Source organism: Erythrolamprus reginae, chromosome 12 (assembly GCF_031021105.1).
Source record: "Erythrolamprus reginae isolate rEryReg1 chromosome 12, rEryReg1.hap1, whole genome shotgun sequence".
In the NCBI taxonomy this organism is placed as follows: domain Eukaryota; kingdom Metazoa; phylum Chordata; class Lepidosauria; order Squamata; family Dipsadidae; genus Erythrolamprus; species Erythrolamprus reginae.
In genome coordinates, this window is record NC_091961.1 from 15969662 (window position 1) to 15996619 (window position 26958).

Genomic DNA, 26958 nt, shown 5'->3' on the forward strand with positions numbered 1-26958 from the left:
CCTATCGGCAGCATGGAGTGTTATCAAAGAGAAGTTGGTATTATCTGCATTTTCTCTCAGCGTTTTTGTTCCTTGCTCATGGCTCAGCAGTCTTGAAGACCGGTGGGAGGTTTGTGCCTGTTAGCTCAAAAGCCTCGTTTGGCATTAAGGATCCAAATGAAATACCAAAAAACATGAAAATGTTCATACCGGCTAAAAATACAATTTTTACGCCAGAAATTCCTAAAAAGATGACAATTTTCATAACGGCTAAGAATACCATTTTTACATATGAAATTCCCAAAAAATTGAAAACGTTCATACCGGCTTAAGAATACCATTTTTACATATGAAATTCCCAAAAACATGAAAATGTTCATATCGGCTAAAAATACAATTCTTCTGCCAGAAATTACAATAAAAAGATGAAAATGTTCACACCGGCTGAAAATACCATTTTTATGCCAGAAATTCCTAAAAAGGTGAAAATATTCATGACTAGAGATACCATTTTTACACATGAAATTCCAAAAAATATGAAAAGGTTCATACCGGTTAAAAATACCATTTTTATGCCAGAAATTCCTAAAAAGATGAAAATGTACACACCGGCTCAAAATACCATTTTTACACATGAACTTCCAAAAAAGATGAAGATGTTAACACCGGCTCAAAATACCATTTTTATGCCAGAAACTCCTAAAAAGATGAAAATTTTCAGAACGGCTAAAAATTCCATTATTACCCATGAAATCCCAAAAAACATGAAAATGTTCATACCGGCTGAAAATACCATTTTTATGCCAGAAATTCCTAAAAAGGTGAAAATTTTCATAATGACTAGAGATACCATTTTTACACATGAAATTCCAAAAACATGAAAATGTTCATATCGTCTAAAAATACCATATTTTACACATGAAATTCCAAAAAATATGAAAAGGTTCATACCGGTTAAAAATACCATTTTTATGCCAGAAATTCCTAAAAAGATGAAAATGTACACACCGGCTCAAAATACCATTTTTACACATGAAATTCCAAAAAATATGAAAATGTTCATATCGGCTGAAAATACTATTTTTATGCCAGAAACTCCTAAAAAGATGAAAATTTTCTTACCGGCTAAACATACCATCCGAGTATAAAATTGGTAATTTTAGCACTTATAAAAATTTTCATCTTTTTAGGAATTTCATGTGTAGAAAAATGGTATTTTTCGCCTATATGAAAATTTTCATCTTTTTTGGAATTTCTGGCATAAAAATGGTATTTTTAGCCGGTTTGAAAATTTTCATCTTTTTAGCAATTTCTTGCGTAAAAATGGTATCTTTAACCGTTATGAAATTGTATAGATTAAAGGAGAACTCAACTGAATAGATATTATCAGCGCTGAATGAGGAACACCTGGGGGTTGTGTGTGGTCCTCATTACCAGGGAAGGGTTTATAAGGCATGTGAACCCTATCGGCAGCATGGAGTGTTATCAAAGAGAAGTTGGTATTATCTGCATTTTCTCTCAGCGTTTTTGTTCCTTGCTCATGGCTCAGCAGTCTTGAAGACCGGTGGGAGGTTTGTGCCTGTTAGCTCAAAAGCCTCGTTTGGCATTAAGGATCCAAATGAAATACCAAAAAACATGAAAATGTTCATACCGGCTAAAAATACAATTTTTACGCCAGAAATTCCTAAAAAGATGACAATTTTCATAACGGCTAAGAATACCATTTTTACATATGAAATTCCCAAAAAAATGAAAACGTTCATACCGGCTTAAGAATACCATTTTTACATATGAAATTCCCAAAAACATGAAAATGTTCATATCGGCTAAAAATACAATTCTTCTGCCAGAAATTACAATAAAAAGATGAAAATGTTCACACCGGCTGAAAATACCATTTTTATGCCAGAAATTCCTAAAAAGGTGAAAATATTCATAATGACTAGAGATACCATTTTTACACATGAAATTCCAAAAAATATGAAAAGGTTCATACCGGTTAAAAATACCATTTTTATGCCAGAAATTCCTAAAAAGATGAAAATGTACACACCGGCTCAAAATACCATTTTTACACATGAACTTCCAAAAAAGATGAAGATGTTAACACCGGCTCAAAATACCATTTTTATGCCAGAAACTCCTAAAAAGATGAAAATTTTCAGAACGGCTAAAAATTCCATTATTACCCATGAAATCCCAAAAAACATGAAAATGTTCATACCGGCTGAAAATACCATTTTTATGCCAGAAATTCCTAAAAAGGTGAAAATTTTCATAATGACTAGAGATACCATTTTTACACATGAAATTCCAAAAACATGAAAATGTTCATATCGTCTAAAAATACCATATTTTACACATGAAATTCCAAAAAATATGAAAAGGTTCATACCGGTTAAAAATACCATTTTTATGCCAGAAATTCCTAAAAAGATGAAAATGTACACACCGGCTCAAAATACAATTTTTACACATGAACTTTCAAAAAAGATGAAGATGTTAACACCGGCTCAAAATACCATTTTTATGCCAGAAACTCCTAAAAAGATAAAAATTTTCAGAACGGCTAAAAATTCCATTATTACACATGAAATTCCAAAAAATATGAAAATGTTCATATCGGCTGAAAATACTATTTTTATGCCAGAAACTCCTAAAAAGATGAAAATTTTCTTACCGGCTAAACATACCATCCGAGTATAAAATTGGTAATTTTAGCACATAAAAATTTTCATCTTTTTAGGAATTTCATGTGTAGAAAAATGGTATTTTTCGCCTATATGAAAATTTTCATCTTTTTTGGAATTTCTGGCATAAAAATGGTATTTTTAGCCGGTTTGAAAATTTTCATCTTTTTAGCAATTTCTTGCGTAAAAATGGTATCTTTAACCGTTATGAAATTGTATAGATTAAAGGAGAACTCAACTGAATAGATATTATCAGCGCTGAATGAGGAACACCTCATTACCAGGGAAGGGTTTATAAGGCATGTGAACCCTATCGGCAGCATGGAGTGTTATCAAAGAGAAGTTGGTATTATCTGCATTTTCTCTCAGCGTTTTTGTTCCTTGCTCATGGCTCAGCAGTCTTGAAGACCGGTGGGAGGTTTGTGCCTGTTAGCTCAAAAGCCTCGTTTGGCATTAAGGATCCAAATGAAATACCAAAAAACATGAAAATGTTCATACCGGCTAAAAATACAATTTTTACGCCAGAAATTCCTAAAAAGATGACAATTTTCATAACGGCTAAGAATACCATTTTTACATATGAAATTCCCAAAAAAATGAAAACGTTCATACCGGCTTAAGAATACCATTTTTACATATGAAATTCCCAAAAACATGAAAATGTTCATATCGGCTAAAAATACAATTCTTCTGCCAGAAATTACAATAAAAAGATGAAAACGTTCATACCGGCTTAAGAATACCATTTTTACATATGAAATTCCCAAAAACATGAAAATGTTCATATCGGCTAAAAATACAATTCTTCTGCCAGAAATTACAATAAAAAGATGAAAATGTTCACACCGGCTGAAAATACCATTTTTATGCCAGAAATTCCTAAAAAGGTGAAAATATTCATAATGACTAGAGATACCATTTTTACACATGAAATTCCAAAAAATATGAAAAGGTTCATACCGGTTAAAAATACCATTTTTATGCCAGAAATTCCTAAAAAGATGAAAATGTACACACCGGCTCAAAATACCATTTTTACACATGAACTTCCAAAAAAGATGAAGATGTTAACACCGGCTCAAAATACCATTTTTATGCCAGAAACTCCTAGAAAGATGAAAATTTTCAGAATGGTTAAAAATTCCATTATTACCCATGAAATCCAAAAAAACATGAAAATGTTCATACTGGCTAAATATACCATTTTTCTTCTAGAAAATCCTAAAAAGATGAAAATGTACACACCGGCTCAAAATACCATTTTTACACATGAACTTCCAAAAAAGATGAAGATGTTAACACCGGCTCAAAATACCATTTTTATGCCAGAAACTCCTAAAAAGATGAAAATTTTCAGAACGGCTAAAAATTCCATTATTACCCATGAAATCCCAAAAAACATGAAAATGTTCATACTGGCTTAATGTACCATTTTTCTTCTAGAAATTCCTAAAAATATGAAAATGTTCATACCGGCTGAAAATACCATTTTTATGCCAGAAATTCCTAAAAAGGTGAAAATTTTCATAATGACTAGAGATACCATTTTTACACATGAAATTCCAAAAACATGAAAATGTTCATATCAGGCTAAAAATACCATATTTACACATGAAATTCCAAAAAATATGAAAAGGTTCATACCAGTTAAAAATACCATTTTTATGCCAGAAATTCCTAAAAAGATGAAAATGTTAACACCGGCTCAAAATACCATTTTTATGCCAGAAACTCCTAAAAAGATGAAAATTTTCGTAACGGCTAAGAATACCATTTTTACATGAAATTCCCCAAAAAATGAAAACGTTCATACCGGCTAAGAATACCATTTTTACATATGAAATTCCCAAAAACATGAAAATGTTCATATCGGCTAAAAATACAATTCTTCTGCCATAAATTACTATAATAAGATGAAAATGTTCACACCGGCTCAAAATGCCATTTTTATGCCAGAAATTTCAAGATGAAAATTTTCATAATGACTAAAAATACCATTTTTACACATGAGATTCCAAAAAACATGAAAAGTTCATACGGGCTAAAAATACCTTTTTTATGCCAGAAATTCCTAAAAAGATGAAAATGTACACACCGGTTCAAAATGCCATTTTTATGCCAGAAATTCTAAAAAAGATGAAGATGTTAACACCGGCTCAAAATACCATTTTTATGCCAGAAACTCCTAAAAAGATGAAAATTTTCAGAACGGCTAAAAATTCCATTATTACACATGAAATTCCAAAAAATATGAAAATGTTCATATCGCCTGAAAATACTTTTATGCCAGAAACTCCTAAAAAGATGAAAATTTTCTTACCGGCTGAACATACCATCCGAGTATAAAATTGGTAATTTTAGCAGTTATAAAAATTTTCATCTTTTTAGGAATTTCATGTGTAGAAATGGTATTTATAGCCAATATGACATTTTCATCTTTTTTGGAATTTCAAACGTAAATATGGTATTTTTAGCCGGTATTAAAATTTTTATGTTTTTTTCGAATATCACGTGTAAATATGGTATCTTTAGCCATTATGAAAATTTTCATCCTGGTTGGAATTTCTGACGTAAATATGGTATTTTTCGCCAGTGTGAACATCTTCATCTTTTTTGGATGTTTATATGTAAAAATGGTATTTTTAGCAGTTATGAAAAATTTTACCTTTTTAGGAATTTCTGGCATTAAAAATGGTATTTTGAGCCGGTGTGTACATTTTCATATTTTTTGGAATTACATGTGTAAATTGTATTCTTAGCCGATACGAACATTTTCATGTTTTTTGGTATTTCATGTGTAAAAATGGTATTTTGAGACGGTATGAAAATTTTCATCTTTTTAGGAATTTCTGGCAGAAAAATGGTATTTTGAGCCGGTGTGTACATTTTCATCTTTTTTGGAATTTCTGGCACAAAAACGGTATTTTTAGTCGGTGTGAACATTTTCATCTTTTTTGGAATTTCACGTGTAAAAATGGTATTTTTAGCCGTTATGAAAATTTTCATCTTTTTTGGAATTTCACGTGTAAAAATGGTATTTTTAGCCGTTATGAAAATTTTCATGTTTTTAATAATTTCTTGCGTAAAAATTGTATCTGTAACCGTTATGAAATTGTATAGATTAAAAGAGAACTCAACTGCGTAGATATTATCAGCGCTGGATGAGGAACACCTGGGGGTTGTGTGTGGTCCTCATTACCAGGGAAGGGTTTATAAGGCATGTGAACCCTATCGGCAGCGTGGAGTGTTATCAAAGAGAAGTTGGTATTATCTGCATTTTCTCTCAGCGTTTGTGTTCCTTGCTCATGGCTCAGCAGTCTTGAAGACCGGTGGGAGGTTTGTGCCTGTTAGCTCAAAAGCCTCGTTTGGCATTAAGGATCCAAATGAAATACCAAAAAACATGAAAATGTTCATACCGGCTAAAAATACAATTTTTACGCCACAAATTCCTAAAAAGATGACAATTTTCATAACGGCTAAGAATACCATTTTTACATATGAAATTCCCAAAAAAATGAAAACGTTCATACCGGCTTAAGAATACCATTTTTACATATGAAATTCCGAAAAACATGAAAATGTTCATATCGGCTAAAAATACAATTCTTCTGCCATAAATTACTATAAAAAGATGAAAATGTTCACACCGGCTCAAAATGCCATTTTTATGCCAGAAATTTCAAGATGAAAATTTTCATAATGACTAAAAATACCATTTTTACACATGAGATTCCAAAAAACATGAAAAGTTCATACCGGCTAAAAATACCTTTTTTATGCCAGAAATTCCTAAAAAGATGAAAATGTACACACCGGCTCAAAATGCCATTTTTATGCCAGAAATTCTAAAAAGATGAAAATGTACACACCGGCTCAAAATACCATTTTTACACATGAACTTCCAAAAAAGATGAAGATGTTAACACCGGCTCAAAATACCATTTTTCTGCCAGAAACTCCTAAAAAGATGAACATTTTCAGAATGGCTAAAAATTCCATTATTACCCATGAAATCCCAAAAAACATGAAAATGTTCATACTGGCTTAATATACCATTTTTCTTCTAGAAAATCCTAAAAACATGAAAATGTTCACACCGGCTGAAAATACCATATTTACACATGAAATTCCAAAAAATATGAAAAGGTTCATACCGGTTAAAAATACCATTTTTATGCCAGAAATTCCTAAAAAGGTGAAAATTTTCATAATGACTAGAGATACCATTTTTACACATGAAATTCCAAAAACATGAAAATGTTCATATCGGCTAAAAATACCATATTTACACATGAAATTCCAAAAAATATGAAAAGGTTCATACCGGTTAAAAATACCATTTTTATGCCAGAAATTCCTAAAAAGATGAAAATGTACACACCGGCTAAAAATACCATTTTTACACATGAACTTACAAAAAAGATGAAGTTGTTAACACCGGCTCAAAATACCATTTTTATGCCAGAAACTCCTAAAAAGATGAAAATTTTCAGAACGGCTAAAAATTCTATTATTACACATGAAATCCCAAAAAACATGAAAATGTTCATACTGGCTGAAAATACCATTCTTATGCCAGAAATTCCTAAAAAGGTGAAAATTTTCATAATGACTAGAGATACCATTTTTACGCATGAAATTCCAAAAACATGAAAATGTTCATATCGGCTAAAAATACCATATTTACACTTGAAATTACAAAAAATATGAAAATGTTCATATCGGCTAAAAATATAATTCTTCTGCCATAAATTACTATAAAAAGATGAAAATGTTCACACCGGCTCAAAATGCCATTTTTATGCCAGAAATTTCAAGATGAAAATTTTCATAATGACTAAAAATACCATTTTTACACATGAGATTCCAAAAAACATGAAAAGTTCATACCGGCTAAAAATACCTTTTTTATGCCAGAAATTCTAAAAAAGATGAATATGTTAACACCGGCTCAAAATACCATTTTTATGCCAGAAACTCCTAAAAAGATGAAAATTTTCTTACCGGCTAAACATACCATCCGAGTACTTTTAGCAGTTATAAAAATTTTCATCTTTTTAGGAATTTCATGTGTAGAAATGGTATTTTTAGCCAATATGACATTTTCATCTTATTTGGAATATCATGTGTAACAATGGTATTTTTCGCCGGTATGAACATTTTCATCTTTTTTTGAATTTCAAACGTAAATATGGTATTTTTAGCCGGTATTAAAATTTTTATGTTTTTTTTGGAATATCACGTGTAAATATGGTATTTTTAGCCATTATGAAAATTTTCATCCTGGTTGGAATTTCTGACGTAAATATGGTATTTTTCGCCAGTGTGAACATCTTCATCTTTTTTGGATGTTTATATGTAAAAATGGTATTTTAACAGTTATGAAAAATTTTACCTTTTTAGGAATTTCTGGCATTAAAAATGGTATTTTGAGCCGATGTGTACATTTTCATATTTTTTGGAATTACATGTGTAAATTGTATTCTTAGCCGATACGAACATTTTCATGTTTTTTGGTATTTCATGTGTAAAAATGATATTTTGAGACGGTATGAAAATTTTCATCTTTTTAGGAATTTCTGGCAGAAAAATGGTATTTTGAGCCGGTGTGTACATTTTCATCTTTTTTGGAATTTCTGGCACAAAAACGGTATTTTTAGTCGGTGTGAACATTTTCATCTTTTTTGGAATTTCACGTGTAAAAATGGTATTTTTAGCCGTTATGAAAATTTTCATCTTTTTTGGAATTTCTGGCATAAAAATGGTATTTTTAGCCGATTTGAAAATTTTCATGTTTTTAACAATTTCTTGCGTAAAAATTGTATTTTTAGCCCTTATGAATTTGTATAGATTAAAGGAGAACTCAACTGCGTAGATATTATCAGCGCTGCATGAGGAACACCTGGGGGTTGTGTGTGGTCCTCATTACCAGGGAAGGGTTTATATTGCATGTGAACCCTATCGGCAGCGTGGAGTGTTATCAAAGAGAAGTTGGTATTATCTGCATTTTCTCTCAGCGTTTTTGTTCCTTGCTCATGGCTCAGCAGTCTTGAAGACCGGTGGGAGGTTTGTGCCTGTTAGCTCAAAAGCCTCGTTTGGCATTAAGGATCCAAATGAAATACCAAAAAACATGAAAATGTTCATACCGGCTAAAAATACAATTTTTACGGCAGAAATTCCTAAAAAGATGACAATTTTCATAACGGCTAAGAATACCATTTTTACATGAAATTCCCCAAAAAATGAAAACGTTCATACCGGCTAAGAATACCATTTTTACATATGAAATTCCCAAAAACATGAAAATGTTCATATCGGCTAAAAATACAATTCTTCTGCCATAAATTACTATAAAAAGATGAAAATGTTCACACCGGCTCAAAATACCATTTTTATGCCAGAAATTTCAAGATGAAAATTTTCATAATGACTAAAAATACCATTTTTACACATGAGATTCCAAAAAACATAAAAAGTTCATACCGGCTAAAAATACCTTTTTTATGCCAGAAATTCCTAAAAAGATGAAAATGTACACACCGGCTCAAAATACCATTTTTACCCATGGAATCCAAAAAAACATGAAAATGTTCATACTGGCTTAATATACTATTTTTCTTCTAGAAAATCCTAAAAAGATGAAAATGTTCACACCGGCTGAAAATACCATTTTTATGCCAGAAATTCCTAAAAAGGTGAAAATTTTCATAATGACTAGAGATACCATATTTACACATGAAATTCCAAAAAATATGAAAAGGTTCATACCGGTTAAAAATACCATTTTTATGCCAGAAATTCCTAAAAAGATGAAAATGTTAACACCGGCTCAAAATACCATTTTTATGCCAGAAACTCCTAAAAAGATGAAAATTTTCAGAACGGCTAAAAATTCCATTATTACACATGAAATTCCAAAAAATATGAAAATGTTCATATCGCCTGAAAATACTTTTATGCCAGAAACTCCTAAAAAGATGAAAATTTTCTTACCGGCTGAACATACCATCCGAGTATAAAATTGGTAATTTTAGCAGTTATAAAAATTTTCATCTTTTTAGGAATTTCATGTGTAGAAATGGTATTTTTAGCCAATATGACATTTTCATCTTTTTTGGAATTTCATGTGTAACAATGGTATTTTTCGCCGGTATGAACATTTTCATCTTTTTTGGAATTTCAAACGTAAATATGGTATTTTTAGCCGGTATTAAAATTTTTATGTTTTTTTCGAATATCACGTGTAAATATGGTATCTTTAGCCATTATGAAAATTTTCATCCTGGTTGGAATTTCTGACGTAAATATGGTATTTTTCGCCAGTGTGAACATCTTCATCTTTTTTGGATGTTTATATGTAAAAATGGTATTTTTAGCAGTTATGAAAAATTTTACCTTTTTAGGAATTTCTGGCATTAAAAATGGTATTTTGAGCCGGTGTGTACATTTTCATATTTTTTGGAATTACATGTGTAAATTGTATTCTTAGCCGATACGAACATTTTCATGTTTTTTGGTATTTCATGTGTAAAAATGGTATTTTGAGACGGTATGAAAATTTTCATCTTTTTAGGAATTTCTGGCAGAAAAATGGTATTTTGAGCCGGTGTGTACATTTTCATCTTTTTTGGAATTTCTGGCACAAAAACGGTATTTTTAGTCGGTGTGAACATTTTCATCTTTTTTGGAATTTCACGTGTAAAAATGGTATTTTTAGCCGTTATGAAAATTTTCATCTTTTTTGGAATTTCTGGCATGAAAATGGTATTTTTAGCCGATTTGAAAATTTTCATGTTTTTAACAATTTCTTGCGTAAAAATTGTATTTTTAGCCGTTATGAAATTGTATAGATTAAAGGAGAACTCAACTGCGTAGATATTATCAGCGCTGCATGAGGAACACCTGGGGGTTGTGTGTGGTCCTCATTACCAGGGAAGGGTTTATAAGGCATGTGAACCCTATCGGCAGCGTGGAGTGTTATCAAAGAGAAGTTGGTATTATCTGCATTTTCTCTCAGCGTTTTTGTTCCTTGCTCATGGCTCAGCAGTCTTGAAGACCGGTGGGAGGTTTGTGCCTGTTAGCTCAAAAGCCTCGTTTGGCATTAAGGATCCAAATGAAATACCAAAAAACATGAAAATGTTCATACCGGGTAAAAATACAATTTTTACGCCAGAAATTCCTAAAAAGATGACAATTTTCATAACGGCTAAGAATACCATTTTTACATGAAATTCCCCCAAAAATGAAAACGTTCATACCGGCTAAGAATACCATTTTTACATATGAAATTCCCAAAAACATGAAAATGTTCATATCGGCTTAAAATACAATTCTTCTGCCATAAATTACTATAAAAAGATGAAAATGTTCACACCGGCTCAAAATACCATTTTTATGCCAGAAATTTCAAGATGAAAATTTTCATAATGACTAAAAATACCATTTTTACACGAGATTCCAAAAAACATAAAAAGTTCATACCGGCTAAAAATACCTTTTTTATGCCAGAAATTCCTAAAAAGATGAAAATGTACACACCGGCTCAAAATACCATTTTTACCCATGGAATCCAAAAAAACATGAAAATGTTCATACTGGCTTAATATACTATTTTTCTTCTAGAAAATCCTAAAAAGATGAAAATGTTCACACCGGCTGAAAATACCATTTTTATGCCAGAAATTCCTAAAAAGGTGAAAATTTTCAGAACGGCTAAAAATTTTCATCTTTTTTGGAATTTCTGGCACAAAAACGGTATTTTTAGTCGGTGTGAACATTTTCATCTTTTTTGGAATTTCACGTGTAAAAATGGTATTTTTAGCCGTTATGAAAATTTTCATCTTTTTTGGAATTTCACGTGTAAAAATGGTATTTTTAGCCGTTATGAAAATTTTCATCTTTTTTGGAATTTCTGGCATAAAAATGGTATTTTTAGCCGTTATGAAATTGTATAGAGGAGAACTCAACTGCGTATATATTATCAGCGCTGAATGAGGAACACCTGGGGGTTGTGTGTGGTCCTCATTACCTTGGAAGGGTTTATAAGGCATGTGAACCCTATCGGCAGCATGGAGTGTTATCAAAGAGAAGTTGGTATTATCTGCATTTTCTCTCAGCGTTTTTGTTCCTTGCTCATGGCTCAGCAGTCTTGAAGACCGGTGGGAGGTTTGTGCCTGTTAGCTCAAAAGCCTCGTTTGGCATTAAGGATCCAAATGAAATACCAAAAAACATGAAAATGTTCATACCGGCTAAAAATACAATTTTTACGCCAGAAATTCCTAAAAAGATGACAATTTTCATAACGGCTAAGAATACCATTTTTACATATGAAATTCCCCAAAAAACGAAAACGTTCATATCGGGTAAAAATACAATTCTTCTGCCATTTTTCTTCTAGAAAATCCTAAAAAGATGAAAATGTTCACACCGGCTGAAAATACCATTTTTATGCCAGAAATTCCTAAAAAGGTGAAAATTTTCATAATGACTAGAGATACCATATTTACACATGAAATTCCAAAAAATATGAAAAGGTTCATACCGGTTAAAAATACCATTTTTATGCCAGAAATTCCTAAAAAGATGAAAATGTACACACCGGCTCAAAATACCATTTTTACACATGAACTTCCAAAAAAGATGAAGATGTTAACACCGGCTCAAAATACCATTTTTATGCCAGAAACTCCTAAAAAGATGAAAATTTTCAGAACGGCTAAAAATTCCATTATTACCCATGAAATCCCAAAAAACATGAAAATGTTCATACTGGCTTAATATACCATTTTTCTTCTAGAAATTCCTAAAAATATGAAAATGTTCATACCGGCTGAAAATACTATTTTTATGCCAGAAATTCCTAAAAAGGTGAAAATTTTCATAATGACTAGAGATACCATTTTTACACATGAAATTCCAAAAACATGAAAATGTTCATATCGGGCTAAAAATACCATATTTACACATGAAATTACAAAAAATATGAAAAGGTTCATACCGGTTAAAAATACCATTTTTATGCCAGAAATTCCTAAAAAGATGAAAATGTTAACACCGGCTCAAAATACCATTTTTATGCCAGAAACTCCTAAAAAGATGAAAATGTTCACACCGGCTGAAAATACCATTTTTATGCCAGAAATTCTGAAAAAAGGTGAAAATTTTCATAATGACTAGAGATACCATTTTTACACATGAAATTCCAAAAACATGAAAATTTTCATATCGGCTAAAAATACCATATTTACACATGAAATTCCAAAAAATATGAAAAGGTTCATACCGGTTAAAAATACCATTTTTATGCCAGAAATTCCTAAAAAGATGAAAATGTACACACCGGCTCAAAATACCATTTTTATGCCAGAAACTCCTAAAAAGATGAAAATTTTCAGAACGGCTAAGAATACCATTTTTACATATGAAATTCCCCAAAAAATGAAAACGTTCATACCGGCTAAAAACACCTTTTTTATGCCAGAAATTCCTAAAAAGATGAAAATGTAAACACTGGCTCAAAATACCATTTTTACACATGAACTTCCAAAAAAGATGAAGATGTTAACACCGGCTCAAAATACCATTTTTATGCCAGAAACTCCTAAAAAGATGAAAATTTTCAGAATGGCTAAAAATTCCATTATTACCCATGAAATCCAAAAAAACATGAAAATGTTCATACTGGCTTAATATACCATTTTTCTTCTAGAAAATCCTAAAAAGATGAAAATGTTCACACCGGCTGAAAATACCATTTTTATGCCAGAAATTCCTAAAAAGGTGAAAATTTTCATAATGACTAGAGATACCATTTTTACACATGAAATTCCAAAAACATGAAAATGTTCATATCGGCTAAAAATACCATATTTACACATGAAATTCAAAAAAAATATGAAAAGGTTCATACCGGTTAAAAATACCATTTTTATGCCAGAAATTCCTAAAAAGATGAAAATGTAAACACTGGCTCAAAATACCATTTTTACACATGAACTTCCAAAAAAGATGAAGATGTTAACACCGGCTCAAAATACCATTTTTATGCCAGAAACTCCTAAAAAATGAAAATTTTCAGAAAAAAATTCCATTATTACCCATGAAATCCCAAAAAACATGAAAATGTTCATACTGGCTTAATATACCATTTTTAACTAGAAATTCCTAAAAATATGAAAATGTTCACACCGGCTGAAAATACCATTTTTATGCCAGAAATTCCTAAAAAGGTGAAAATTTTCATAATGACTAGAGATACCATTTTTACACATGAAATTCCAAAAACATGAAAATGTTCATATCGGCTAAAAATACCATATTTACACATGAAATTCAAAAAAAATATGAAAAGGTTCATACCGGTTAAAAATACCATTTTTATGCCAGAAATTCCTAAAAAGATGAAAATGTAAACACTGGCTCAAAATACCATTTTTACACATGAACTTCCAAAAAAGATGAAGATGTTAACACCGGCTCAAAATACCATTTTTATGCCAGAAACTCCTAAAAAATGAAAATTTTCAGAAAAAAATTCCATTATTACCCATGAAATCCCAAAAAACATGAAAATGTTCATACTGGCTTAATATACCATTTTTAACTAGAAATTCCTAAAAATATGAAAATGTTCATACCGGCTGAAAATACTATTTTTATGCCAGAAATTCCAAAAAAGGTGAAAATTTTCATAATGACTAGAGATACCATTTTTACACATGAAATTCCAAAGACATGAAAATGTTCATATCGGGCTAAAAATACCATATTTACACATGAAATTCCAAAAAATATGAAAAGGTTCATACCGGTTAAAAATACAATTTTTACGCCAGAAATTCCTAAAAAGATGAAAATGTTAACACCGGCTCAAAATACCATTTTTATGCCAGAAACTCCTAAAAAGATGAAAATTTTCAGAACGGCTAAAAATTCCATTTTTACACATGAAATTCCAAAAACATGAAAATTTTCATATCGGCTAAAAATACCATATTTACACATGAAATCCCAAAAAATATGAAAAGGTTCATACCGGTTAAAAATACCATTTTTATGCCAGAAATTCCTAAAAAGGTGAAAATTTTCATAATGACTAGAGATACCATTTTTACACATGAAATTCCAAAAACATGAAAATTTTCATATCGGCTAAAAATACCATATTTACACATGAAATTCCAAAAAATATGAAAAGGTTCATACCGGTTAAAAATACCATTTTTATGCCAGAAATTCCTAAAAAGATGAAAATGTACACACCGGCTCAAAATACCATTTTTATGCCAGAAACTCCTAAAAAGATGAAAATTTTCAGAACGGCTAAGAATACCATTTTTACATATGAAATTCCCCAAAAAATGAAAACGTTCATACCGGCTAAAAACACCTTTTTTATGCCAGAAATTCCTAAAAAGATGAAAATGTAAACACTGGCTCAAAATACCATTTTTACACATGAACTTCCAAAAAAGATGAAGATGTTAACACCGGCTCAAAATACCATTTTTATGCCAGAAACTCCTAAAAAGATGAAAATTTTCAGAATGGCTAAAAATTCCATTATTACCCATGAAATCCAAAAAAACATGAAAATGTTCATACTGGCTTAATATACCATTTTTCTTCTAGAAAATCCTAAAAAGATGAAAATGTTCACACCGGCTGAAAATACCATTTTTATGCCAGAAATTCCTAAAAAGGTGAAAATTTTCATAATGACTAGAGATACCATTTTTACACATGAAATTCCAAAAACATGAAAATGTTCATATCGGCTAAAAATACCATATTTACACATGAAATTCAAAAAAAATATGAAAAGGTTCATACCGGTTAAAAATACCATTTTTATGCCAGAAATTCCTAAAAAGATGAAAATGTAAACACTGGCTCAAAATACCATTTTTACACATGAACTTCCAAAAAAGATGAAGATGTTAACACCGGCTCAAAATACCATTTTTATGCCAGAAACTCCTAAAAAATGAAAATTTTCAGAAAAAAATTCCATTATTACCCATGAAATCCCAAAAAACATGAAAATGTTCATACTGGCTTAATATACCATTTTTAACTAGAAATTCCTAAAAATATGAAAATGTTCACACCGGCTGAAAATACCATTTTTATGCCAGAAATTCCTAAAAAGGTGAAAATTTTCATAATGACTAGAGATACCATTTTTACACATGAAATTCCAAAAACATGAAAATGTTCATATCGGCTAAAAATACCATATTTACACATGAAATTCAAAAAAAATATGAAAAGGTTCATACCGGTTAAAAATACCATTTTTATGCCAGAAATTCCTAAAAAGATGAAAATGTAAACACTGGCTCAAAATACCATTTTTACACATGAACTTCCAAAAAAGATGAAGATGTTAACACCGGCTCAAAATACCATTTTTATGCCAGAAACTCCTAAAAAATGAAAATTTTCAGAAAAAAATTCCATTATTACCCATGAAATCCCAAAAAACATGAAAATGTTCATACTGGCTTAATATACCATTTTTAACTAGAAATTCCTAAAAATATGAAAATGTTCATACCGGCTGAAAATACTATTTTTATGCCAGAAATTCCAAAAAAGGTGAAAATTTTCATAATGACTAGAGATACCATTTTTACACATGAAATTCCAAAGACATGAAAATGTTCATATCGGGCTAAAAATACCATATTTACACATGAAATTCCAAAAAATATGAAAAGGTTCATACCGGTTAAAAATACAATTTTTACGCCAGAAATTCCTAAAAAGATGAAAATGTTAACACCGGCTCAAAATACCATTTTTATGCCAGAAACTCCTAAAAAGATGAAAATTTTCAGAACGGCTAAAAATTCCATTTTTACACATGAAATTCCAAAAACATGAAAATTTTCATATCGGCTAAAAATACCATATTTACACATGAAATCCCAAAAAATATGAAAAGGTTCATACCGGTTAAAAATACCATTTTTATGCCAGAAATTCCTAAAAAGGTGAAAATTTTCATAATGACTAGAGATACCATTTTTACATATGAAATTCCAAAAACATGAAAATTTTCATATCGGCTAAAAATACCATATTTACACATGAAATTCCAAAAAATATGAAAAGGTTCATACCGGTTAAAAATACCATTTTTATGCCAGAAATTCCTAAAAAGATGAAAATGTACACACCGGCTCAAAATACCATTTTTATGCCAGAAACTCCTAAAAAGATGAAAATTTTCAGAACGGCTAAGAATACCATTTTTACATATGAAATTCCCCAAAAAATGAAAACGTTCATACCGGCTAAAAACACCTTTTTTATGCCAGAAATTCCTAAAAAGATGAAAATGTAAACACTGGCTCAAAATACCATTTTTACACATGAACTTCCAAAAAAGATGAAGATGTTAACACCGGCTCAAAATACCATTTTTATGCCAGAAACTCCTAAAAAGATGAACATTTTCAGAATGGCTAAAAATTCCATTATTACCCATGAAATCCAAAAAAACATGAAAATGTTCATACTGGCTTAATATACCATTTTTCTTCTAGAAAATCCTAAAAAGATGAAAATGTTCACACCGGCTGAAAATACCATTTTTATGCCAGAAACTCCTAAAAAGGTGAAAATTTTCATAATGACTAGAGATACCATTTTTACACATGAAATTCCAAAAACATGAAAATGTTCATATCGGGCTAAAAATACCATATTTACACATGAAATTACAAAAAATATGAAAAGGTTCATACCGGTTAAAAATACCATTTTTATGCCAGAAATTCCTAAAAAGATGAAAATGTAAACACTGGCTCAAAATACCATTTTTACACATGAACTTCCAAAAAAGATAAAGATGTTAACACCGGCTCAAAATACCATTTTTATGCCAGAAACTCCTAAAAAATGAAAATTTTCAGAAAAAAATTCCATTATTACCCATGAAATCCCAAAAAACATGAAAATGTTCATACTGGCTTAATATACCATTATGCCAGAAATTCCAAAAAAGGTGAAAATTTTCATAATGACTAGAGATACCATTTTTACACATGAAATTCCAAAAACATGAAAATGTTCATATCGGGCTAAAAATACCATATTTACACATGAAATTCCAAAAAATATGAAAAGGTTCATACCGGTTAAAAATACAATTTTTACGCCAGAAATTCCTAAAAAGATGAAAATGTTAACACCGGCTCAAAATACCATTTTTATGCCAGAAACTCCTAAAAAGATGAAAATTTTCAGAACGGCTAAAAATTCCATTATTACACATGAAATTCCAAAAAATATGAAAATGTTCATATCGCCTGAAAATACTTTTATGCCAGAAACTCCTAAAAAGATGAAGCAGATGAAGTAGCAATTCCATTTTCTTACTCAGAATACCATATCTAATCTGCTTCTACTCTCAATTTTGATTATGGGCAAAATTCTGGTATTTTCCTCATGCACCAAAAAAGTTTTTAGACATGAAATTTTTCAAAACATGAAATCGTTCAAAACGGTTAGCAATTCCATTTTGTTACTCAGAATGCCCTCTCTACTCAGTTTGTGGTCTCAATTTTTATTATGGGCAAAAGTCTGGTATTCTCCTCATGCACCTAAAAAGTTTTTAGACATGAAATTTTTCAAAACATGAAATTGCTCAAAAAAAGTAGCAGTTCCATTTTCTTACTCAGAATACCATCTCTAATTAGTTTCTACTCTCAATATTGATGATGGGCAAAATTCTGGTATTTTCCTCATGCACCAAAAAAGTTTTTAGACATGAAATTTTTCAAAACATGAAATTGTTCAAAACAGGTAGCAATTCCATTTTCTTACTCAGAATGCCCTCTCTACTCAGTTTGTGGTCTCAATTTTGATTTTGGGCAAAAGTCTGGTATTTTCCTCATGCACCAAAAAAGTTTTTAGACATGAAATTTTTCAAACCATGAAATTGCTCAAAAAAAGTAGCAATTCCATTTTCTTACTCAGAATACCATCTCTAAATAGCTTATACTCTCAATTTTGATTTTGGGTAAAATTCTGGTATTTTCCCCATGCCCCAAAAAAGTTTTTAGAAATGAAATTTTTCAAAACATGAAATTGTTGAAAACAGGTAGCAGTTCCATTTTCTTACTCACAATGCCATCTCTACTCAGTTTGCAGTCTCAATTTTGATTTTGGACAAAAGTCTGGTATTTTCCTCATACACCAAAAAAGTTTTTAGACATGAAATTTTTCAAAACATGATATTGTTGAAAACAGGTAGCAATTCCATTTTCTTACTCACAATGCCATCTCTACTCAGTTTGCGGTCTCAATTTTGATTTTGGGCAAAAGTCTGGTATTTTCCTCATGCACCAAAAAAGTTTTTAGACATGAAATTTTTCAAAACATGAAATTGTTCAAAACAGGTAGCAGTTCCATTTTCTTACTGAGAATACCATATCTAATTAGTTTCTACTCTCAATTTTGATTAAGGGGAAAATTCTGGTATATTCCTCATGCACCAAAAAAGTTTTTAGACATGAAATTTTTCAAAACATGAAATTGTAGCAATTCCATTTTCTTACTCACAATGCCATCTCTACTCAGTTTGTGGTCTCAATTTTGATTTTGGGCAAACGTCTGGTATTTTCCTCATGCACCAAAAAAGTTTTTAGACATGAAATTTCTCAAAACATGAAATTGTTCAAAACAGGAAGCAATTCCATTTTCTTACTCTGAATACCATATCTAATCTGCTTCTAGTCTCAATTTTGATTATGGGCAAAATTCTGGTATTTTCCTCATGCACCAAAAAAGTTTTTAGACAGGAAATTATTCAAAACATGAAATTGCTCCAAAAAAGTAGCAATTCCATTTTCTTACTCAGAATACCATCTCTAATTAGTTTCTACTCTCAATTTTGATTATGGGCAAAATTCTGGGATTTTCCTCATGCACCAAAAACGTTTTTAGACATGAAATTTTTCAAAACATGAAATTGTTCAAAACAGGTAGCAATTCCATTTTCTTACTCAGAATGCCCTCTCTACTCAGTTTGTGGTCTCAATTTTTATTCTGGGCAAAAGTCTGGTATTTTCCTCATGCACCAAAAAAGTTTTTAGACATGAAATTTTTCAAAACATGAAATTGTAGCAATTCCATTTTCTTACTCACAATGCCATCTCTACTCAGTTTGTGGTCTCAATTTTGATTTTGGGCAAACGTCTGGTATTTTCCTCATGCACCAAAAAAGTTTTTAGACATGAAATTTTTCAAAACATGAAATTGCTCAAAAAAAGTAGCAATTCCATTTTCTTACTCAGAATACCATCTCTATTTAGTTTCTACTCTCAATTTTGATTCTGGGAAAAATTCTGGTATTTTCCCCATGCACCAAAAAAGTTTTTAGACATGATTTTTTTCAAAACATGAAATTGTTGAAAACAGGTAGCAATTCCATTTTCTTACTCAGAATACCATCTCTAATTAGTTTCTACTTTCAATTTTGATTATGGGCAAAATTCTGGTATTTTCCTCATGCACCAAAAAAGTTTTTAGACATGAAATTTTTCACAACATGAAATTGTTCAAAACAGGTAGCAATTCCATTTTCTTACTCTGAATACCATATCTAATCTGCTTCTACTGTCAATTTTGATTCTGGGAAAAATTCTGGTGTTTTCCTCATGCACCAAAAAAGTTTTTAGACATGAAATTTTTCAAAATATGAAATTGCTCAAAAAAAGTAGCAATTCCATTTTCTTACTCAGAATACCATCTCTATTTAGTTTCTACTCTCAATTTTGATTAAGGGGAAAATTCTGGTATTTTGCTCATGCAGCAAAAACGTTTTTAGACATGAAATTTTTCAAAACATGAAATTGTTCAAAACAGGTAGCAATTCCATTTTCTTACTCAGAATGCCCTCTCTAATTAGTTTTTACTCTCAATTTTGATTATGGGCAAAATTCTGGTATTTTCCTCATGCACCAAAAAAGTTTTTAGACATGAAATTTTTCAAAACATGAAATTGCTCAAAAAAAGTAGCAATTCCATTTTCTTACTCAGAATACCATCTCTATTTAGTTTCTACTCTCAATTTTGATTATGGGCAAAATTCTGGTATTTTGCTCATGCAGCAAAAAAGTTTTTAGACATGAAATTTTTTAAAATATGAAATTGTTCAAAACAGGTAGCAATTCCATTTTCTTACTCTGAATACCATATCTAATCTGCTTCTACTCTCAATTTTGATTCTGGGCAAAATTCTGGTATTTTCCTCATGCACCAAAAAAGTTTTTAGACATGAAATTTTTCAAAACATGAAATTGTTCAAAACAGGTAGCAATTCCATTTTCTTACTCAGAATGCCATCTCTACTCAGTTTGTGGTCTCAATTTTGATTATGGGCAAAATTCTGGTATTTTCCCCATGCACCAAAAAAGTTTTTACACATGAAATTTTTCAAAACATGAAATTGCTCAAAAAAAGTAGCAATTCCATTTTCTTACTCAGAATACCATCTGTAATTAGTTAGCTGCATCCTCTCCGTCCCTTCCAAGAGAGCCGCCAGGGCTTTCGGGGGTTCCTCGCACAACGGGCTTGGCTGGTTGTAGGCGGTCTTTCTCGGCCCCTCCGGCGTTTCTCCAGCCAGGCATCGCCTGAAGCCCCATTCTGGGCTGGGCAGCCTTTCCGCGCTTTGCGCAGAGGGGGAACCAGCGGGGAGTCCCACTGCCTGAGTCAAAGGGATCCAGGAGATCCTGAGGCTTGGCCTTTCAGCCCTTCCCTTCCACTCCACTCCTTTCCCTTTCTGTCCTTCTATCTTCCTTTCCCTTCCCTTTCCCATTTTCTTTTCCTTCCATTCCTTTTCCTTCCCTTCCCTTCCCCTTTCTTTTTCCTTTCCTTTCCCTTTCTTTTCTTTTCCTCTTTATTCCACCCCATTTCTCCCCCCTCTTTTCTCCCTTTCTCGTTTCTTTACTACTTTTATTTTCTATTTTATGCCAGGATGATAAAAATAATAAAAAAGGAACCTTTTGTTTTAGGTTGGGTTATGCAAACTGCCCAGGGGGGAAACTTGCGTGCCCGTCTGTCTCTCGGATGGTCCGTCCGTCTGTGCAGCCAGATGCTTCCAGCCCCAGGGGAAGAATCCGCGGTTCTGCATTGGGCTGAGGAGGTGTCGCGAGGAAGCGTTTATCTCGGCCGTTGGAGGTGGGAGGGGCCAGAACGAGGCACAGCACCAGTGGGAATTCTCCCTGCTTGAGCGTCATCGGCTTCTGTGCAGAATCCTCTGTGACTTCACCTGAAGGAGGAGAGAGAAGCGGAGATAGAGGGAGGGGGGAGGGAGGAGGGAGGAGGGATTCGGGCCTGAAGAACCAACTGGGGCTTCTTCTCTGGGCGGAACTCTCTCCTCCAGTGGGTGAAGTCGAGGGAGAGTCTGCCCGGAGACCGATGACGCTGCAGAAGGGAGAATTCCCATTGGTCCTCCTCCTCCCAATTCCTAATTTCGAGGAAGCCCCATTCTGGGCTCAGCAGACTTTCAAGGATCCCTTCGCTTTGTCAGAGAGGGCGGGGAATCCCACTGCCTGAGCCCAAGTGATCGATGGGATCTTGAGACAGGTAGTTTTCCTGGGGGGAGGGGACCCTTAGGAGGGGAGGGGTGATGAAGGGCAGGGAGAGGCAAGGGGGGCCAGAAGGAGGGTCCAGGGCCAGGCAATTCAGCCGGTTCAAATGAATAAATCAACAGAGTTGGATGGGACCTTGCAGGTCATCTAGTCCAACCCTCCACCCAATCAACATCTGCCTCTACGTAGGATCGAACTCCCAATCACTCCTCCCTTCCCTGTATTTTCTCTTCCCTCCCTAATGTCACCACGTGACATAACATAACATAACATAACATAACAAGACCTAAACAGTAAAAATTAATATGTTGCATATCGGTATATTTTTCTGTGCATCTATATCACTTGTTTGATAACTTATCTATATTCTTATAATTCATTAAACTCCAACTCATTACAATTTTCTCTATCTCATAACATCTTGTCTAAATCTATCCATCTTACGTCACTATTTAACTTTGTGTCCATCTTCCAACCAATTATACCAATTATTCCACATTTTATAAAATTCTGTTTCCTCTTTATCATAAATTTCCATGGCTAATTTACACATTTCCATGCATTCTAAAATTTTAGTTATTATCATTGTACTCGAAGGAACTGTTGCTGCTTTCCAGTATTGAGCCTATGTGATTCTGTCTGCTGTTATTATATATAGCATAAGGTATCAATTATTGTTATTTATTTTCCCCTTTATAATTTCTAGTAAGGACATTTCCAGTTGTAAATCCATTATTTGTTTTATGATTTCTTCTATCCATCTCCGGATAGAAAGTATAAATTTTTGCATCTCATTTGGAAACCAAGGACCCAGAGGATGGAGGAAGAATGGAGAGGCACCCACTGCAAGATACTTGAAGTCCAGTGTGAAGTTTCCACAGTCTGTGTTGATTTGGGGAGCCATGTCATCTGCTAGTGTCGGTCCACTGTGCTTCATTAAATCCAGGGTCAACGCAGCCGCCTACCGGGAGATTTTGTAGCACTTCATGCTTCCTTCCATAGCTGAGCTCTATGGGGACGCTGACTTCATTTCCCAGCAGGACTTGGCACCTGCCCACACTGCCCAAAGCACCAAAACCTCCTTCAAGGACTATGGGATTCCTGTACTGGATTGGCCAGCAAACTCGCCTGACCTGAACCTCCTAAAGAATCTATGGGGCATTGCCAAGAGAAAGAGGAGAGACATGAGACCGAACAATTCAGAAGTGCTGAAGGCCCCTATTGAAGCCTCCTGGTCTTCCATAACACCTCAGCAGTGCCACAGGCTGGTAGCTTCCATGCCAGGACGCACTGAGGCAGGAATTGCTGCAAAGGGGCCCCAAATGAAGTACTGTACTGAGGATATACAGGGGGTGGACAAAAAAATGGAAACACTTGTTTTGGCATCATGTTTGAACATATTCAAATCAATCGAAACCTGACATATTTTAATGTTTTTTTAATTCTGTTATTTGATATGTTTTTTCAAACTACCTTTTTTTAAACAGAAATTTAAGGAAATTGGTTATAAACTTCTAGAAATGGCAGACCTCTCAGACTTTCAAAGAGGCCAAATTGTTGGTACTTGAATGGCAGGCGCTAGTGTAACAGAAAATGCCCAAATGTTTGGCATTTCAAGAGGTCACGTCTCAAAAGTCATGACAGTTTTTGAAAGAGAAGGGGAAACGTCCTCAGCCAAGCACAGGTCTGGTCGAAAGTCGAAGTTGTCTGAGAGAGACCGTCGGACTCTAAAGCGAATTGTTAGAGCGGATCACAATACCACAGCTCCTAAAACCACTGCAGAGCTCAATAGACACGTACAGAACCCAGTTTCCACAAAAACAGTCAGAAGGGAGCTTCACAAATCTGGATTCCACGGAAGAGTTGCAAGGTGTTTCCATTTTTTTGTCCATCCCCTGTATGCTTGCTTATACTTTTCAGAGGTCCGGTATTGTTCCATGTACAATCCTTGTTTTATTGATTGCAAGTGATATTCTAATTTTCTGAGATGGGGGATTTGGGGTTTTCATGCACTGTACCCCATAATCAGCACAATTTTGACAAATCACAGCTTGAACTATCTTGCTTTGCATGTCATGGGTCTCTCTCCTCTGTTATGTTTCACTTTTAAGTTACATTACTGAAATAAATGAACTTTGGCATGATATTGTAATCTTTTGAGTTTCATCTGTAATAAAGTCTAGAGAGATGGAATTGCAGAAAAAAGATGCAATTATGATGATTTATTCATATTAAAACTGAGAAGAAAGATATACTGTAAAAGATTGAGGAGTTTTTTCATCCGGAATCAAACTGTGGTGGAGAAGGGAAAGGGACCCAGCAGGAGGGCCAGGGGAAGAAGTTGGACAGGAGGAAGAAAGTCTCCTAGGGACGATGGAGCTGTTGGAATTGCAGCCCAGAAGGGGTCGCCTGCACCTTCCCCAAGGGGCCCTTCTGCTCCGCCGGGCTGCGTGGTTGAAGTTCGGAGGAGCGGGGGAGGGGGTTGAGAGGGCCTGGGGGGAGGGCGAGTGCCGTCTGTGGGCGAGGCGGTGATGAGAGGGCGAGAAGCCTCAGAGCTGTTAGTTTTGAAACTCGGGCAGAGCGATTTTGGAATGGGGAGGTGGTTAAATTGGGCGAAACGGAAAAAAGACTTCCTTGCTTTTCTGCAGCTTTCGTCCTGGTGGCCCATCCAGGTGGGACCCTCAGCCTCCCTGCTTAGCACCTGAGACGCTCCAGGCAAAGCTGACGGCCGAGCCCTTGAAGCTGCCCCGGGAGAATTTCCGCAGATTTTTGGCCGCTTAAACTGGTTTCTCTTGCGACTCCTCCGCCGCCTTTCTCGGGCGCTTTGCCTGCCCCTCGCCTGCTGCTCTCACATTACCTTCGGTTCCCTCCCAGACTTTAAGCCCCCACCCCTCCTCCTCCTCTTCTTCTTCCTCCTCCTCTTCTTCCTCTTCCTCCTCCTCTTCTTCCTCGTCATCCTCCTCTTCCTTGTCCTGCTCTTCCTCTTCTTCTTCCTCCTCCTCTTCTTCTTCCTCCCCCTCCTTCTCTTCCTCCCCCCTCCTCCTCCACTGTTCTCCTTCATCCACATACAACACGCAACCAAAACACTGCACCAACAATAACCCACTCACGCCTTTGTCTTATCAACAGAGGAATCCAAGATACACACACACACACACAGTCAGGAGCGGGAAGGCTTATACAAGGCTTGTATTTGTGTGGTCACTGTGCATCTTGAACTGACCTTCATCTGATTTCTTAAAAGGGAAGTTGCAAAGGGATTCCATTCGCTATTAGGATCCATTTGGAGACCTAAACATTGATTCCCAATTGATCAGCAATCTGTGTGGTTGGAAAGCAGAACAGTTTCCATGGGAGCCTCTTCCATAATCTATATGTTCCCACCAGTGGTGAGATTCAGCCAGTTCCCACCACTTCAGGAGAACAAGTTGTTAACTTTCTGAGCAGTTTGGCCAACTGGTTGTTGGAAGAAATCATTAGGGCAGAGAACAGGTTGTTAAATTTCTCGAATCCCATCACTGGTTTCCACCCTTATTCACCCCCTTCTTGGACCTGGATGAATATTATGCAGCATTGAACTTTTGTGACCTGCCTTTAGACAGGATCCCTTCAACCTCCTCCTGGGAAGAGTCTCAAGGTCCTTTTTCTCTGTAAATCTCCTCCAGCCTTTCACAAACAAGACAAGTTTGGAAAAGGAGCAGAGAAAATGCTTAAGGAATAAATTGTAGAATGGAAAATTAAAGGGCCTGAAAACTGCTATTTTATTTCTAAGCTTGAAAGAAAAAAACACAGTGGAAATCTCATTACAAATTTTATTTTTTTAATTTACTTTATTTTTTTAAATTTTGGTGTGAAGTACAGAAAAAATAATAATAATCTCAAACTGAAATTCCAAACAGCTGTTCTGCTGAACACTTTCTGCAAAGGAGGTTTTATCAGGAAATCAAGAAAGAATTACATATAAATTAAAAAAAAACTTTTTAAAAAAGAACGAATAATATAAGAGGAATCAAGATTTCCCTTCCAAGTTGAGAACCAATCAAACCTGACATTTCACATCATTCCAGCATTCTCACATAGAGGATCAGGCAACCAGGCTGGTACTTGGTCCCAACAGCTTCGTCCTGACCTCTTTTCCTACTCGTTCTCTCTCACAAACACTTTTAGCTGCTGTCAAGAGGAACAAGTGCCCACATTATTTTCTATAAGCTTTCACATTCAGTGGCTGTTGCTGAACAGCTTAATTCCTCTGAATTTTACAGAGATCTCTTTAGCAAGTGTTGTGAGCGTTCCTTGTCCACCTCTGGCAATGTCAGATTCTGAGGAGGGTGAGCCAGGCCCCTCTGGATACCCTGGGACAGTGGGGTTGCCAGCTGATTTAGAGAGTGAGAGTGAGTAAGTGACCTGGATGAACCTGAGGAGCCACCAGAGGGCGCTGATATACCAATGGGGGAGTGGTCTCAGCTGGAGGGTGAAGAAGACATTAGAGCGGATAATTCACTCTTAGATTTATTTATTATTTTATTTATTTATTTATTTTGTCAAACAATTATAGGGTGGTAATTTTGTACAAATAAAACATTAGATAAGTAATGATAAAAAGTAACAAAAGAAGACAATAGGACAGGGGTGGTAGGCACAGTGGTGCGCTTATGCACGCCCCTTACAGACCTCTTAGAAAGGGG